Below are 17,077 nucleotides of genomic sequence, written 5' to 3'. Positions count from 1 at the left end.
AGCATATTCAAGAAATCAAAATAACAATTAGTTCATTTGTGGTCTTATTATTATTGCTATTAATTTTAGATTCCTCATAAATGAAGTCTTATGGCATTTTTCTTTCTCTTTTCACCCCACTTCACTTAGAATGACAGTCTTCAGGTCCATCCATGTTGCTGCAAATTGCATCTGTTATGGCTGAGTAGTATTCCATTGTAGATATGTATCACCTTGTCTTTATCCAGTCATGTGCTGATGGACATTTGTGTTGTTTCCATGTTCTTTGTTCTATGTCCCTTCTGGCAACAATTACTGATTTTAAATATTTTCCACCTTAAAATCCTTCCTGAAGGAGACGTGGTAACAGGAATCAAAAACAGTTACAGCATAGGGTTGTGTGTGATGGGCCCTAGGGGCTTGGTAGGAAGGTTGGCAGAAAAGATTTCAGATTCTGATCAAATGATTCCTCCTCTTGTAGCCCTGCTGACCGCCTCTCTCACAGCCTGCCCTACTAGTCTGACCAGTCCCTTCTGTGAATCCCACTGTATTGTGCACAAATTTTTTCCAATTGGTGTCATCCCGCAGGGACCTTAGGTGAGGCACCTAAGCTCCTGTGTTGGTTTCTTCCATCAGCCCTTAACTTCCTTGGGAGCCAGGACTGTCTCATTGCCCCAAGGATTCCTAATGCCTAGTGAGATGCCTGATACAGCTGGTACTTAACGAGCACATAAGTCAAATGGAAAAACCTGATCAAAGAAATGACCCTCATTTTTCAGACATGCCTACTTGAGTACATAGGGTAAAATGACATGTTTTCTTGAATTTGCTGTCAAATACTTCAACAAAGGACAAGTAAAAGAACAAAGGTCTGAATAAAGGAAATATGGAAATGTTTGTGAATTCCTTAATCTGGGTGATGGGCTTATTGTACTATATTTATTGATGTATACTTAAGTTATTTTATAATTTTCTTATCATTAGCTGAATAGCAAGTATTAATACGTATTAATTGAAATCCTTTGAGCCGACCAAACTTACCCCACACAAAATCCTTAATGTCCTAGTAGTGTGACTTAAAGAAATCTTTTCCCATAAAGACAGGAAGAAAGGAAAAGACAGATCTGTGCAGTATTTCCACATTGTCAAAAGACCAAAGACCGACACAAAGAAGAGATTCTAAAAAAGATAAAGAGGCTGAAATCAATGTCCTGAAAACCTAGCCAAGAATTCTAAATGTCCGAACTTAACTAACCTCAGCACTGCCGCATCAAGAATGAGGCAAGTAGAACCTTGAGGATTTTTTTTAAATAAATAAATAATGATCCAGTTCCTACCACAGGCAATTATGGTAAGAGTGAGTATATGTTCTAACACCAACTAGTGTACAAATTGTAATTTATACTTGATTCAAACTGCTTCTTCTATAAAATCTGAATCTTTTTATTCTTAAGACAGATTTGTGGCATATGACCTAGTGATAAAATTTTCAACTCGCTTGTATTCAAAAAGTTCACCAATGTGAGAGTTTATTACAACAACTATTGCTTTTTGGGAAACCCATGTGCCTTGTCACTCTCTTCCATAAGATTTCCTGTGGAAAATTCAATCCCTCATTCAGGAAGGGGCTGAGCAAACAGTCTGATGGAAAACCTTCATACACTGCAACACAAGAAAATGAAAATGACAGTGAGCAGCCCGTGAAGCTGGCAGACACACACAGCTCACGGCTGTGTTCCCGCCATGACTTTCTGTAACCAGCAGGGAAAATGTGCATTTCAAGAAATAGACATAAACAATTTTCAGGACCTGAGCACATAATTTCCCTTTCAGGGTTTAGTTGGCTTCCATTTAATTCTATGAGAAGTGTTTAAAACAACAGAACAACAGCTGAGATATGGTTTAAAGTAATATTTGTCTTAGTGAAAATAAAGCCAGCTGATAGTTATCATTTTTACTTTATTTGATCTCACTCTCCTACTTTACCTCCCCAACCTCCTCCACAAAATGATGGTGAACGTCCACTCCTGGGTCAGAAGGCTAAGTAGAAAGTACCAATCACATGGAGGTGTGCTTTGTTGTTTTATTTTTCAAAAGAAACATGTTTCATTCATTTGATTTAAAATTAAGATCAAGAAACAAACTCTATTCAATGAATGGTAGCCAACACATGTCGTCATAGCTGCTCATCAGGTTTGGCCCCACGTTACACACATTTACATGGACATGTGACATGTGCTGTCATGGGACATGGTGAGTGGGGACAGGGTCTCTGCTCTCACAGGGCACACAGCCTGGTGGGGGAGGCAGTGTTCAATTATTGCCTTTTTTTTAATGTACTTACAAATTATGGGAAATGCTATTTAAAAAGAACAAAGTGAGTCAATGAAAGTGAAAAGTTCAAGGACAGTATTTAGGTGAGGGAAGACAGGGAACCTCTTTGAAGAGCTGACACTCCACTGAGACCCAAAGGACAACTCCGGTGCTGCAGGTGAAGGGCAGGGACACATTGATAAAGGGCTGATATCCAGAATACACCAAAATCTCTTTAAACTCAACAAGAAGAATGAATAACCTGCTTAAAAAATGAGCAAAATGCCTCAACACACACCTCAAAATGGAAACTAGATGCCAAAGAAATCTATGGAAACATGCTCCACAGCATCTGTCTTCAAGGGGCTGCAGACTGAAACAGCGAGGTATCACTGCACACCAGTCAGAACTGCCAAAACTCAGAACACTGACAGCACCGAATGCTGGTGAGGATGTGGAGCGTCAGGAATTTTCTTGCATTGCTGGTGGGAATGAAAAATGGCCCAGATACTTTGGAAGACGGTCTGGCAATTTTTTACAAAACTAAACGTGCTCCTACTATATGATCTGGCAACTGTGCTCCTTGGTGTTTACTGAACAAAATGGAAAATTACGTCCACACACAAATCTGCATACAGATGTTAATAGCAGCTTTATTCATAATCACCAGAACTCAGAAACAACTAAGCTGTTCTTCAGTAGGTGAATGGATAAATAAACTGTGGTCCAGGCAGAAAATGGACTATTTATGGTGTTAAAATAAAATGAGTTATCAAGGCATGGAAAGACATGGAGGAACCTTAAATGCATATTACTAAGTGAAAGAAGCCAATCTGGGAAGATTCTGCAACTGTCTGATTCCAACTGTATGGTGTTCTGGGAAAGGCAAAACCACAGAGACTAAAAGATCAGTTACTGTCAGAGGCTAGAGGGGAAGGAGTAATGAATGAGGTGCAGCAAGGAGCATTTTTAGGGTTACTAAGACAGACTACTCTGTATGATGCTGTGATGGTAGAAACGTGTCATTGTACATCTGTCCAAACCCACAGAGTGCACACCACCAATTGTAAATCCTAGTGTCAAGTATGGGCTCTTGGTGATGATGACGTGTCAGTGTAGGTTCACCCATTGTCGCAAATGCACGCTCAGGTACAGGCGTCAATAGTGAGGAGGCTGTGGGGACAAACTGCAGTTCATACACCCAATCCAGCCCCAGCCACTGCTGTGAATAAAGCTCTGTGGGTGTGTGGACTGTCCGGCTGCTCTGGCGTCTGAACAGCAGAGCTGAGCAGCTGCACCAGAGATCAGGAGGTTTGCAGATCCTGAAATATTGACTCCCAAGCCCTTGACAGAAAAAATTCTGCTGTGTCCTGCTCTACACGAATCACAATTCACCCTGATGAGACAGGAGAGCAGGGCCCAAATAAGGCATGGTTAATCGGACTGAAGCAATGTTTTAGTTCCAAAACCTTTGTTGAAGTCCTGCAGAATCAGTGACAGACTGTAGCCAGGAAGCGTCTGCAGAAGGAGTCGGTAGCAGGCCTTCCCGCCAGGCTCCGGGATGCCGGGGGCCACGCGCTGCACGGGGGCCACCCGCTTGAAGAAGGTGGTCTTGCAGTGGAAGCCGATCAAATCATAGAGCTCGGAGAGGATGCTGCACTGCTGAATTCTCTCCTAGGAACGCTGAAGCACAGGGAAAAAAGCAACAAGCATCTGAACGAAACTTGTAAGTGAAAAAAGACACGTAAAAAATGTTTTCCCATAAAACAGAGACCTGATGACACAGGAAGGAAGAGGAAGGCTGACTTCATGCACTGATGGGACCGGATGCAGAAATGCAGGGAAGCAGCGCTGTGCAGATGCTCCAGACCCCCTCCGGCCCCACCTATCCACGTTCATCCTGTCCTTTTCCTAGAAAGGCCTGTATTCCCTGAAACAGAGGAATCTGCTCCCTACACATGAGAAGCAGAGAAAGGAAGGAGCAAAATAAAGGGAAAGTAAAGGAACAACGTTTCATCTAGACCCTAGTATTTGGGCAGGACTTTCACCAAACACACATCTTCTCAAAGCACAGAGCACACAGTGAGAGGCTGACAGAGTGACTGCGACTTCTGCTCCTTAAACACCAGCTACCTGCCAGCACACGCTGCGCCCCTTACTGAATCATTACAATCATCTCAGAAACTATTACTACCCCGTCTCACAGGCAAGGAAATCTGAAACTCGGGGAGGAATTATTATCATCCTGGACAATGTCCCACGACCCAGAATTGTCAGAGCCTCCACAGACCCTGGACTAAAATTCTCCACTTCACCACGGGCCCTGAGCCTCAGGCTGAGGCCACATCAGGCCTGCACGGGCCCAGAGCACGAGTATGTGGGACAGGGAATGGTCCCACTCGAAGTGCCAGGCCAAGGCCCTCAGAAACCTATGAAATGAAACCAAATCCCCAAACTCCTTTCCAACCCACTGCCCTGTCTGGGAGGACTGCTCGGCACATCTGCGCTGTCACCTGTGCACAGGCTGAGCAAGGGGCCCAGACAGTGATGTGACGTCCCAGTGGAAGTGGCTAGGAGGCCGCTTCATCACAGGACAGACTCTCCCGGCTTCCAACGTTAACTCTCCATTCCATTTTCAACTGGAAAGTAAGTTTAGACTTCTTTTCCTCTCCTAGAAACAAAGAGAGTGGTAATATCAGCAGGAAACTCAAGACTGAGGAAGAGTCTCCTGGCCATCTGGAAGGATAGGCCGGGGAGGGAACAGAGACTGGGATCAGAAAGACCCGTGTTCCAGTCCAAAGTCTGCACGTCACTCGCTTTGACAGTTTACTTATTAATACAGGTGAAAAAATCTAATTATGATTGTTGGGAAAACTAATTGAAATAACGTATGCCACTAGCATACGTCTAAAATCCTTCATGAGTGTCCCAGAAATGGAAGTGATCGTGGTTAGTTACTGTCTGCCAAGTCTTGGGTGCTAAGCCCACATCAGCCAGCCAGAGATGTGCCAGAGAATGCCTCACCAGCTAGCAGCCTTCTCCAACTTGGAAACTCACAGTGTCTGAAGAACAGGCAGTGGTGGATGCTTTGGGACACTCTGGAGGTAACACTCCAGTGATGACTTTAAAAAGCTGGGGAGAATTTAGGGGACCATACAGTTCAAATACAGAAAACACATTCCATGTCTGCCCACATTCATCTCTAGCCATGATGATTCAGAGAGGAAATACATATTCAAACGTACACCATTTTCCCACATAAGTGCATCAAAACAATTTGGAAAGAATGTAACTTTCTTCTCTAGATCACACAGAGGGGATTACAAGGTTTGTACTGAGAGCCCTACTTGTAAAACATCTGCTAACATAACTGGGTCCACTATCAGTCCATTCAAAGAGAAGGATGGAAAAGAACAAAGCCAAGCTAATATGCTCCGGTTTTTGGTGGGTTACAATGTCACAAAGGAGATGGACAGGTCATCAAGGAACCACCCTGCCGTGATCACGGAGCCGGGCAACGGGGTGGGCGGCAAGATGTATGACGCAGCCGCAGCTGTGCCCGCGCTTCTAGGCAGGTATCCAAAGTCTCCTCGACATGGCGTCCAATGCTTGTGCCCACGTCCTCATCACCTGAGATGTATTTAAGAGAAATGAAAACTAATAAACGGAAAATACCTTTGGTGGGCACACCGTCCAAAGAGCAAAGTCACAGTTTGACAACTGGCCATCCCGGTTCCCTGGGATTCATTCTTGGAGAACCTTAAAAACCACCCCTCTGTCCTCAAGAAGTGCTGCCTACTTGTCCTATCTTTGGCTCAGGGATACAGCACGTTCACGTGAACTTCAATGTCTGCACAGATTTGACTGTCTTTCTCCAGGTTCATTTGTCCATTCTGAAGAGGCCTGAGTTAAGTCCATCTTCTGTAAGATCAATTCCCTCCAGTGAAAACTCATCGAGCCTGCAATTAAAAGCCAAATGAACAGGACTGTCCTCAGCTAAAAAGTTCACCCACCCTTCACTGCTTTCTTAATTTCCTTTCCTAGCTAATTGCAACAGACTAAAACCTCCCTCCACCCAGCTCCCCAACTATGTCAAACAGAAAGTAAGGTCCATAAAAGAGGAGACAACTGCATAGTCACCTCTGAATTCCTAGCATATACTAATGTCAATAAATAGAACTATGATTATGGCTTCTTTCCTTTAAAACCTTTCTGGTTATTTGAATGAGACCTTGGAAGAGAGCTGTTTGGGTCTAGTATCTTGATCCAGAAGACTCAGGAGGCCTTTTTAGGAATGGCTGTTCACTGTTTCATTCAAAACTCAACTTCTCATTCCGGGAGGAGCTGTGATTTTCTGCCAGGAGATTGTGGTCACTCTCATGCCAGAACAGCTTTAAACTAAATCCTTACTTTGGATTTGTTATTTTTCCCTGCATCCCCAAAAATTGACTTTCCTTAATTTCTTGCCTTGAGGAATGATATTTTTCTTTCTTTCTAATTCACCCTTTATTAAACAGGATTCTCAGGATGTGCTTGGCCTTACATAGGATGAGCCATCCAACTCCCAGTGTGAGAGGCCCGGGGCTCACCTCCCGCCCTCCTGCCAGGGCAACTAACACTCAGTTCAGGAGCCAACCAGCACCCCAGGGATTCTAAGTCTCACGTATCTCCCAGAATCCCTGCTTTCTGGTATGACTTGGATTCTGAGGATTTCCCCTCACTTTCTTGAAAATTAGCTGTGCAGCTTGAAAGATGAGGAAGGAAGGATTTATTTCTTAATCAGCATTTTAAGGAACTTGTGTAATGAACGTTTTCATGAGTTTCTAGAACACTCCATTGCCGAGACAGAAAACACAATAGATATTTTCTAAACTTAGGTATCATGTGCATTGTTTCTTTGCTTTTGTTTTCTTAACTACTAACACACATTTTTTAATTAAAAAAAATAAGGCCCAAAATAGGATAGAAACTTGAAGGGGCAAACAAAATTTAAGGGCAAAGAAAGAAAAATGATAAGTACTCTACAAAGTTAATATAATACATACACTATGGATCAGATCAGCAATTCTCAGTAACAGCTAATGGAAACATGACCATGAGGTAAAACGTCTCTCCTGTCAGGAGATGACCAACAGATAATAGAATTAAAACAACAAATTAAAATTCTAAGTCTGGCGAGGTATAGAAGGCTACCAGCTAAATGTGTCTACTTCTGGAAAAGAGGGAGGCTCACCAGCTCTTTACTGTGGAGCCTGAGCCTAGGGGAGGGCGGTGAAGAACCGCCCTGTAAGTAACCAATTAACAAAGTGGGTTATGAATAAAGAGACGTGAGTTTTGATGACAGAGATGATACTACTATTCACTTGTCCTTTAAAGAATACTTCACGTTCAGCGATCAATACCTCGGCGTCCTCAGGGATTGAGATTATAGGAAAATGCACAGCCCGGGCCCAGACCTCCTCTGTGAGCTCGTGACACTGCACTTAGATGTCTCAAGAGCAACTCCAACTCCACCTGCAAAGAGCTGACTTCACGGTGCTCCTCCCATAGCCGTCCTGCCCAGGGCCCCTGGTCGGGGGGCAAGGTCTCTCTGCCCCTCCCAGATCAGGCCCATCACTCACAGATGTGACTGGACCCCTCTTTCAGGGCTCAGATTTCCTCAGTCACCGAGACCCACCACCGACACCTGACCTACCAGGTACTCACAGGCACTCCCTCAGCACTGACTCTGGGCTGGGGACCACGCTGCACACTGTGCGAATGTTATCTCACTGGATCTCCACAACAGTCCTGGGAATTGGGTACATCACTGCTTCAATTGATTAAATAAATTGTTTCACTTCCTTGAGTGCGTCATCCAAAGTGACACGTCTACTGAGCCACAAACATGGGACTGAAAACCACTTGAAAATTTAACACTGCTACACCTCACAGCCACCCTACTCTGATTCGTCACATCACTTTCTGCCGAGCCTACTGAATGTTTGCAAGCATTCTACAAACACAAAAGTGATCTACGAGAGCACCCCACTCCCCTAATTAAAATCTGTCAATGACGGTCCACTGCTCTTCAGAGAAAGCCTCACCAGGCCTGAGCACAGCCCAACGGCCCGGCATCCTCGTTCCCTGCGCGGCCACGCCGCCTCACCCACCACGCAGCACAGTGCCGTGTCCAGGACTGGGATGTTGACTCCGTACAACACGGGGCTCGTCTCACTCGAACAATGATCACCCTCTTCAGTGGTCACCCTCTAAAATGCTGACTCTCAGAAAAATATTTTCTCAGGATGAATCAATATCTTTTTCCTTACAACTTCCAGTCATTGATAATGAGCTCCCCCAAAAAGAGAGAAGACTTAATCCTCAGTCTCCTTATCTGTAAAGTGGGAATAACAAGGAAATATGTAAGGTTTTCAGAGAAATAAAATTCATGTGAGTCTGAGGGACAATTCCCAACATACAGTAAGCACTCAATATGGGCTTACTTAGTATTAATAAGAATATGTTGCATTCCAGCAACCTTAAATCAATGATTTATGGCTTTGTCCAACAGACTACTGACAAACAGTTGGACGAACCCCTTTGAGCAGATCAGCACAAGTGTATTGGGAGAGGTAAGCGCTGCCTCCAGTTACAGCTCAAACTCTTACATGTTGTTTGAGCATTTAGTTGTCGTTATTGAATAAAGACAGTTGTTCTTTAGTCAAAGCTCCTGAAACATAAATCTTCAAAGATAGATACAAATTAGGTTTCAAGTACAACATTCTCACTAGAAATTATTTGAAAATGATAGTCTTAGCTCCTCTGTACATCAAAAGGGCATGTTCTTAATGTATCTGACTATATACACTGAAAGGATTGTTTAAAAGAAATTAAGATGAAGCCATCCTAAATAAGTTCTCAGTATCATCTGCACAAAGCCCCACCCAAGGGTCTCATTTCTCACTTCCACATAGGTGTTCAGGTAGTTTAACCTGGGTCTTGGTTTTTTAAAACACAGGGGAGGGAAGAGTTGTGGATAGATTTATGTAGCAAATATAAACCTAGTGTATTTGATGTGTAGGAATCCTAGAAATAAACAAATTGATATATAGTCCCACCCTTAAGAATCTCAGCCTTTCCATTTACAACAGCATTAAAAATAAAATGGGAGATACATTTAACAAAAATTTACAAGATTTGTACATTGAACAATTTGAAGTATCACTGAAAAAATTTTAGAAGATCTACATATACGGAAGACATCCCATGTTCATGGAATAGTAGACAATATTGTTAAAAATGTTAAGACTCCCCAAAGTGATCTACAAATTCAGTGGAATCGCTATCAAAATTCCAGCTGACTTCTTTGCAAAAATTGAAAAACTGATCCCAAAATTCATATGGAAGTGCAAGGGGCCCAGGACAGCCAAAGCTATCTTGAAGAAGCAGAGCAAAGTGGGAGGACTCACTTTAAATGTTACTACAAATCTATAGTACTGAAGTCATTATGGTACTGTCATAAGTTTGGGTACATAAATCTATGAGACACAGTAAAAATTCCAGGGGGGAAACTTATATTTACAGTCAGTTTTCAACAAGGGTGCCAACAACACTGCATTGAAAGAATAGTCTATTCAACGAATGGTGCAGGGAAGGCTGGGTATCTGCAGGCAAAAGAATGAATTTAGAATCTGAAACCCCTTATTGTATATAACAAATAAAAATTAATTGAAAATGGATCACAGACAGAAACGTAAAATCTAAACCTATAAACTTTCTAAAAGAAGACATAGTATAAATCTTTGTGGTCCTAGGATAGGTTATGGTTTCCTAGATACAATACCAAGAGCAGAAGTGATAAAAAAAAAAAACCAGATAAACTGGACTTCATCAAAATTAAAACCACTTGTTACAAAAGACATCATCAAGAAAGTGAAATGAAAGGGGAAGTGGGTAGCTCAAGTGATAGAGTGCATGCTTGGCAAAAAATAAATAAATAAATAAAATAAATGAATAAATCTAATTACCTCCCCTATAAAGAAATTGTCTTAATGTTTAAAAAAAGTAAAGTGGAATGACAATCTGCAGAATAGTAGAAAAAATTTGCAAAGCATATATCTAATAAGAGACTAGTATCCAGGATATAAAAAAAATGTTTACAACTGACCAATACAAAGAAAATCGACCCAATTTTTAAATTTACCAAGGAATTAAATAGATACACAAATGGCCAATAAGCATATGAAAAGATGCTCAGCATCACTAGTCAAATCAAAATCAAAATGAGATCTCATTTTTCACCCACTAGGATGGTTATAATCAAAACACGGACAATAACAATTGTCGGTCAGGAGGCAGAGGAATGGGAACCCTCAATATGCAGCCATTGGAAATGGTCAATGGTGCAGCTTCTTTGGAAAAGTCTGGTGTTTCCTCAAAAGTTTAGTGTTATCATATGGCTCAGCAATTCTACTCCTACATATAGGGTCATCCCTCAGTATCCTCGGGGGATTGGTTTCAGGAACCCACCACCCTGGATTCCATAATCCAAGGAACTTCGAGTCCCTTTACAACCAGCCATCTGGATCCATGAAGTGGAAACTACAGATATGGAGGGCCAACTGTACAGCCAACAGAATGAAAACATATTCTCACAATAATTTGCACATCAATATTCATAGCAGTATCATTCAGAGTAGCCAAAAGTTACAAACAATGTCCATCCATCAATGAATGGGTAAAAAAATTATCAAGAATAGTCCCAAAAACTTTTGGTCATTGAATCTTTGACAAAGGAGGTGAGAAAATACAATGGAGTAAAGACAGCCTCTTCAGAAAATGGTGTAGGGAAAACTGGACAGCTGCATGTAAATCAATGAAGTTAGACTACTCCCTCACAGCACACACAAAAATAAATTCAAAATGGCTTAAAGACTTAAACATGTAGACAAGACACTACAAACCTCTTAGAAGAAAACGTAGGCAAAACATCTGACATGCATCTCAGCAATGTTCTCCTAGAGCAGTCTACTCAAGCAATAGAAATACAAGCAAAAATATACAAGTGGGGTCTAATTAAACTTTCAAGCTTTTTCACAGCAAAGGAAACAGTAAGCAAAACAAAAAGACAGCCTATGGAATGGGAGAAAATATTTACATTCAATGAGACTGTCAAGGGGTTAATTCCCAGAATATATAAACAGCTTTTACACTTCATAAGAAAGAAAAATAAACAATTCAATCCAAAAATGGGCAGAAGTGCTAAAGAAACTTTTCTCCAATGAAAACATACAAATGGCCATTAGGCACATGAAAAAATGTTCAATATCATTATCAGAGAAATGCAAATCAAAACTACAATCAAGTATCACCTCACACCAGTCAGAATAGCCATCATTCAGAAGTTCACAAACAATAAATGCTGGAGAGGCTGTGGAGAAAATGGAACCCTCCTACACTGTGCTAGGAATGCAGTTTGGTGGAGCCATTGTGGAAAACTGTATGGAGATTCACCAAAAGACAAAAAATTTACTTCCCCTATGACCCAGCAATCCCACTCCTGGGCATATATCCAGAAGTAACCCTAATTCAAAAAGACACCTTCCCCCAAATATTCACAGCAGCACTATTTACAATAGCCAAGACATGGAAACAACCTAAATGTCCACTGACAGATGACTGGATAAAGAGGTTGCAGTATATTTATACCATAGACTACTACGTAGGCATAAAAAAATAATAAAATAATGCCATTTGCAGTAACATGAATGGACCTGGAGAATGTCATTCTAAGAGAAGTAAGCCAGAAAGAGAAAGAAAAATACCATATGAGATCGCTCATATGTGGAATCTTAAAAAAAAAAAAAAAAAAAAAAAGAAAGAGAAACTTATCTACAGAGCAGAAACAGACACAGAGACATAGAAACCAAACTATGGTTACCAGAGGGGAGACGGTGTGGGAAGGGATAACTTGTGAGTTCAAGGTTTGCAGATACTGATTATGTATAGAATAAACAGCAAGTTTATACTGTATAGTACAGGGAAATATGTTTAATATCTTATAGTAACTTATGTTGAAAAAGAATATGAAAATGAATACATGTATATTCCTATATAACTGAAGTGTTGTGCTGTAAACAAGAAACTGATGCAACATTATAAACTGACTAGACTTCAATGAAACTATTTTTAAATAGACCAAAAACAAAAAAAAAATAGAAAAAAGATATTATTAAACCAAAAGAATAAATTACTGTTTCAGGCTACAACATGGATGAACCTTAAAAATGTATGCTGAAGTAAGCCAGAAACAAAAGGACAAATACTGCTCTTTTAGGTGAAGTGTATCTAAGTGTTCATTGTACTACTCCTGTAAATTTTCCGGAAGTTTGAAGTCTATTAAATTAAAAATAAAGTGTATTATTCATTAAAAACATAAAACGATCCCTCACAGGAGGGCTTTAAATAATAAATGAAGAAATGCATGTAAATCTCCTGGAACAACACTTTGCACGTCCACAGACAGTCACTGCTGTCACTGCCACTCAGAGGTTGGTACCAGCGCTGATGAGAGCTGCCTCCACTCGCTGCCCTGCAGACAGGTGTGAGGGCCTGGGGTCTGACAGGCAGGGTGACCTGGAACCTGAGTCAGACACAGCAATGCCCCAGACTCTGTGTTACCCAACTTTCTTATACAAGCTGCTACATGTAACATAAACACGCTAGAGGGATGTATCTTACAACATAGGCAATACAGTCAATGTTTTACAATAACTATAAATGGATCAACTATTGTACACCTGAAACATATATTGTAAATCAGCTATACCTTTTGAAAAAATTAAAAAATAATGTAAAAATATTATAACTTTAATATCAGTCCAGTTTTTAAGTAACTACTAAACAGCTTAGAATGTATAAAAGCATTTAAGTGTGATGTTTATTTACATATTTATTTACTTTCAGCCTCCTGCTAAAAGAGAATTTAAACAATTTTTTAAACACAGCTTAACAACAATAACAACAAAAAGACAAAAGTGAGAGTGAAAAGAAAATGGAGATTCAATACTTAAATGGAACCAGGGGGAGGTAAAGTCATAAAAATGGATGCCATGAAGTCAGGGTAAGTGTTAAAGGCCGACTAGGAATTCAGCTGTAAGATTTTTGGCAGCTAAAGCAAAAAGAAAAAGATGAAGGGGCGGGTGGTAGAGCTCAGTGTTAGAGCGTGTGTATAGCATACACAGGGTCTGGGTTCAAGCCCCAGGGCCTCCACTAACAGATAAATACACCTAATTACCTACCCCCCCAAAAAGAGCCCCAAAGAAAATAAAAAGAGAAATTTGTTTCCTAAAAAACCTGATATTAAATTTAGATTAAATACTTAAAAAAAAAAAAAAAGGAAAATAGAAACAAATGAGTGACACAAGCGATAATGCCCGTGAGATAAATCTGCGGTGCAGCTGGCAGGTCCCCATGTCCCACGTGGGAAAATCTGAAACATCTTTCACACCACCCAGAGTCATCCTCAGCCTAAACCACCCCTCCCCCTGTTAAATGCAGGAGCACAGCCAGGGCCGGGCCTTTGTTCTCTCTGTGTCATCACAGTGAGACAGGATGGAAGGGGGCAGAGCACAGCCATTCAAGGAAGGCCACAGCAATTAACATCAAAATGGTGAAGGATTCAACCCCCAATAGGCCTTGAGGCTCAGGATGAAGAGATTTAAGTTCTAGCAGATCTTGAGCTTCATTACACACCCATTGTAATAGTAACATGGTGAATAACAAGCCCCCAGGCACCATGGCAGTCCCAAGGCTAGACAAAAATGGTCAAAGAGTGGGAAATGGCCAACTCCCTGTGAATTCCAGCCCCTTGCCCTTAGGCTGGTCCTTCTACTTATTAGCATATGAAACCATCAAGCCCATGAATACAAGCAACACAGCACCGCCTAGGGGTCACACCTCTCTCTCCCGCTTCAGAGAAGGCCCACACTCTGTGGAGTGTGTACCTACTTTTAATCTGAGCATCAAACCCCCACACATCGTGGAATATCTCTTGCCTTTCAACAAATCTCTCTGAATAAATCTACCTTTACTCAACAGTGGCTTGCCCTTGAATACTTTCCTGCATGAAGCCAAGTACCCACATCTGGCAGGGCACATCCAAGGGGCTCAACCAAAGCCTGGGACACAGCCCTTCTCATGCCCCACTTATTTTTTCTAGTATCAACAGGACTGGGTTGTGAAGGGAGCTCTAAGGCCCCGGCTAAGGGACAGAAGCAGCCCCAAGGGCTCGAATTGGTGGGCAGCATCTCCCCCAGCAGGGGCCCTGGGGTCTGCCCGTTTCTCTATGTTTCTTTGTTGTGCTGACTCCCCAGCCACAGAGCGTTCTCCCTAGGCCTGTCCCCACAAAACCCTTCTCTCCAAAATACAAGCACATCATGTCACAGTCCTCTTGTTCAACCAGGAAATGTTCAGCCCACTATTTCCCTCCCCAGTAAAGTACCTAACTGTCCTCCCTCCCATCCCACCACTTCTTTCTTTGTGACAACTCTGCACTCTCCACCCACCATCCTGAACGCAGGTGCCTTGCTGGCTGGGACCGAGATGTTTCAGTCTTACACAGCCTGCGTCCTTTCACTTTCCCCTTTCTACCTTAAAAAGCCTTTCCTGAGTCTCCCACCCATCTGATTCTGAACTTCACAAAGTGCTGAGTTTACGGTCACTATATGCATACATCCCAGGTTTTCACTAGGTTTCCTTCACAAGATCAACATTAAGGCGCTGCATCAAGAAGTTTAAAGAGGCTATTCTTACATCTGAGCGGAGGAGCCTGCATAAAATTTAAATGGCTTTGAATAGACTGTTAACCAGGGACAGAGAGGTCGCAGGTCCTAGTCAACAGTGTCATGAGGCAAAATGTTCTTCAAAGGCTCAGAGTGGCTTCTGAACACGGAGTCGGCAGGGAGGAGGTGACAGGCAGTGAGTGGAGTGTGTGACAGAGCTTACATTCCCCCAGCTGGGGAAGAATTGAATTTTTTTCTAGTTTTCCAAACAATTTCTTACTACCTTTTTCTCCTACTGTCACATACCATTTCCTACGAATTAAGAAAATCAATATCAGTCATTTGGGCCACTTGGGAGAAGCTACACGATGCCATTCACAGGGCTGGGGCATGACAGCCACGCCAGTCTAGGTTGAAAGACCAGTGGGGGTATTTTCACGGTAATCACGGGCATGCAGCAAACTCCCCAGCTTCAATGACCTCATCTCAAAGGTGGGGCCAATAAAACTACCAAGCAAAGTGCGTGATGATTATGGCCAACATCTGTTTACTAGGTAAGTGCCCATGACAGCTGCCGCTTAATGGGGAATGAGTATGACTAACGAGGCCCAGTCTACCTGGTCACACGTGCCCTGCCTTCCTGCCTTTGTGCAGCAGCAGAGCTTGTTTAGCTGAGATGAACGCCCCCAGAGCAGCCCCGACGGGTAAGCTCCCAGCGCTGCACGGCAAGGTCTGTTCCTTTCCTTCTCATAGCTGATCACAGTTTGCAGTCATCTGTTTTTATGTTTATCCATTTTGTAACTGCCTCCACCCCGGAGTTTTGCTCAAGCAGCACAGGGCCAGGTATGTCTTGCTCCCTGCTGGATATTCTGGGCTGGGAGACAGCCGAGCACACATCTGGCTCAGGTGCTGAGAGGAGAGGGCAGAAGGCCCAGGGGCCCATGCTGAACTGAGGCCCCTGCACCCAAAATTATGGTCTGACTTTGGGCAAATTACACAGTCTTCTTTACCCTGAGATTCCTCATCTGTCCATGAAAATAACTGCCCATGGCACACAGATTTACCAAAAGGAAATAACCAAATTCACAACCTATTCAAGGGGCTACCAGTGCATCCTCAACAGACAAATGCTGCCTTTACGACTCTGACACACGCGAAGCGGGACGTCCACACACAGTGAACACTGCTAAGTGCCAGTGTGTTAAGTGCTTCATGTGTGCTATAATACTCTTTACAACTTACAACAATCCCAGGTAGAAACCAATATTATCATGCCCATTTCACAGAGTCACCAACAGGTTAGGAGAGGTTACACTCTAGTCCAAGGCCCCATTGTGAGGAAATGGCGATTTAAACCTGAATCTGGGTACAGGCCTGGGCTCCATCTCTCTCCCATCCACTTGACCACTTGCCTATGAAATCCACCTGTCCAATACACAAGTTTGCAGCTTGCCAGCTCTTGAATGCAATGTTTGCCACCGTTTCTCAATGTTCATTAATTACCATAAACTGTTCTCAGGAACCACTACAGAAAAGAAAGGTGGGCTTACGTCCCTGCCCACAAAGAAAAGGAATTCTGCCTTCTCCTGTAATGTGCAGAACACCTTCCCTACACCACCAAATCCTTTTGTATGCTTCCTCCATGTTTATGTTTGCACACGGCTTATTAAATTAGAAGGTACCTGAAGTAATTCCATCTCGGTTGCTTTCCAAGTTTGCAGATTATCCATAATCATTTTGTGACCGAAAATACTACAGTGTGAATGAAAATACTGCAACCATGTCAGTAAACAAAGAATGCTGAAACCAAATCATCAGTGGCTGCCAACACACCCCAGCGAGGACAGGCCTGCAGCCCAGCCTCTACAGCCACTCACAACGGTGCCCTCTGAGCAGACTCAGAATAAGAAAGGACAGGATACTTGCCCTAGATAGCTAGGTGCTTGTCTAAAGAATGAATTCAGTGAGTCAAAATGTTTGCTTCCTCCCATACATGGAAAAGCACTAAATTCTTGAACTTG

The 17,077-nt window shown here is 42.4% G+C and overlaps 1 long non-coding RNA gene across 1 annotated transcript in view; it reads right to left on the bottom strand.

The window, feature by feature from the left end:
* Window positions 1-3,933: 3,933 nt before the first annotated feature.
* Window positions 3,934-17,077, bottom strand: part of LOC135320844 (uncharacterized) — a 30,821-nt gene continuing 17,677 nt past the window's right edge. Inside the window, exon 3 of the long non-coding RNA XR_010380192.1 lies at window positions 3,934-3,975. This is a non-coding gene — a long non-coding RNA (uncharacterized LOC135320844). The remainder of the gene's footprint in view (window positions 3,976-17,077) is intronic.

This window comes from Camelus dromedarius, unplaced genomic scaffold (genome assembly GCF_036321535.1).
Source record: "Camelus dromedarius isolate mCamDro1 unplaced genomic scaffold, mCamDro1.pat HAP1_SCAFFOLD_185, whole genome shotgun sequence".
Taxonomy (NCBI): domain Eukaryota; kingdom Metazoa; phylum Chordata; class Mammalia; order Artiodactyla; family Camelidae; genus Camelus; species Camelus dromedarius.
Note: the sequence above shows the minus strand (reverse complement) of the source record. Positions and strands in the feature narration are given on the sequence as shown.